At 41.2% G+C, this 1,298-nt stretch overlaps 1 non-coding gene across 1 annotated transcript; it reads left to right on the forward strand.

The window, feature by feature from the left end:
• The first annotated feature begins 1,022 nt into the window (after nucleotides 1-1,022).
• Nucleotides 1,023-1,095, forward strand: trnat-ugu (transfer RNA threonine (anticodon UGU)). Its single transcript has one exon. It is a non-coding gene; the product is annotated as a tRNA-Thr (tRNA).
• Nucleotides 1,096-1,298: the final 203 nt, after the last annotated feature.

Raw genomic sequence — 1,298 nt, forward strand, 5'->3', positions numbered from 1 at the left:
ATCTCGTGGAAAGATGAAATAGTACGAATAAATTAATCAAAATATAGTTTTTAATTAATATTTGTCGATCATTATTTGAATATGTTGGTAACCCGTTGTATAAAAGTGATAATGTCCTCGAAGCCAGTGTTCGGCAGATATATTGGGATGGTTTGCCGGCCCTAGTCGAACACCCATGCCAATATGTCCTCCAAACACCGGCTTCTCGGGCATTATCACTTAAATGTCCTACACAGTTTTAGTGTAATTTTATGATTTCATGTCTATTGACTGTTTAGTGATGAACAAAACTGGAAATTGCTTCTCTGATGTTTTCAAGTAGCATCCCTGAGATGACTAATACAAGAAATGATGGATAGTGTAGCTCACACATGCGTAATCTATGAGCAGAATGACTGCCTTACCTCAATGGACATTTATCATGTTAGTTGTAAACATGTAATTATTATTATGTTGCTATTGTTTCATTCACTTCCCTTTGACCTGCACTGTAGGAGTTTAAGATATTCACTGTACCCTGCATTTACATCTGCAACCCTGCGCATGTGACTAATGAACACTCTCTGTGGCACTGCTAGGACACGCCACTAGAGCGCAGCAACAGGCAATAAAATGCAGTGATCATTTGTAGGCTGTTCTCTGGCAATGGCAAAGCATTTTATGGTCTGTTGCTGCTCTCTAGTGGCAAGTCCTTGCAGTGCCACAGGTGTGTGTGTGTGTGTGTGTGTGTGTGTGTGTGTGTGTTTTATTGCACAGGTCCAATTGTCATGTAAAAATGTGTATTATGTTTTTCTGGTCTAAATCTCATGTAGATCATGATGTAACAGAGAGACTGAAAACCAGCAGACACCCAAGCCTGGAGTAGTTGACTCTGCTTCATATGCTGTTTAGCTGGTTAGGCCAGACTGCACTAACAGCTGTGTGGTGGAGTGAGTGGCATGAGGTGTGGCCTTCTGTCTGTGAATTGGCAAGATCCGTTGTAATATGTAAATGGCCTGTTGTCTCAAGGTGTGAGTAGGTAAGGCTCCATAGCTCAGTGGTTAGAGCACTGGTCTTGTAAACCAGGGGTCGCGAGTTCAATTCTCGCTGGGGCCTTGACTAAAGGGTCACATGTTTTAATCCAGGTCAGTACAATCCCGATTTGTGTTCAATTCTGCTCCCCAGAATTATGTTGTTGTAGTAGCTTATGTCTTGTGTCAACAGAACAGAAATGACATTATCTATATTTTTTTTTACATTTTTGTGGCGAGTTACTGGGTTTTATTACCTTCAGTCCTGGCTCCATAGCTCAGTGGTTA

This window comes from Oncorhynchus clarkii, chromosome 2, assembly GCF_045791955.1.
Source record: "Oncorhynchus clarkii lewisi isolate Uvic-CL-2024 chromosome 2, UVic_Ocla_1.0, whole genome shotgun sequence".
Lineage (NCBI taxonomy): Eukaryota > Metazoa > Chordata > Actinopteri > Salmoniformes > Salmonidae > Oncorhynchus > Oncorhynchus clarkii.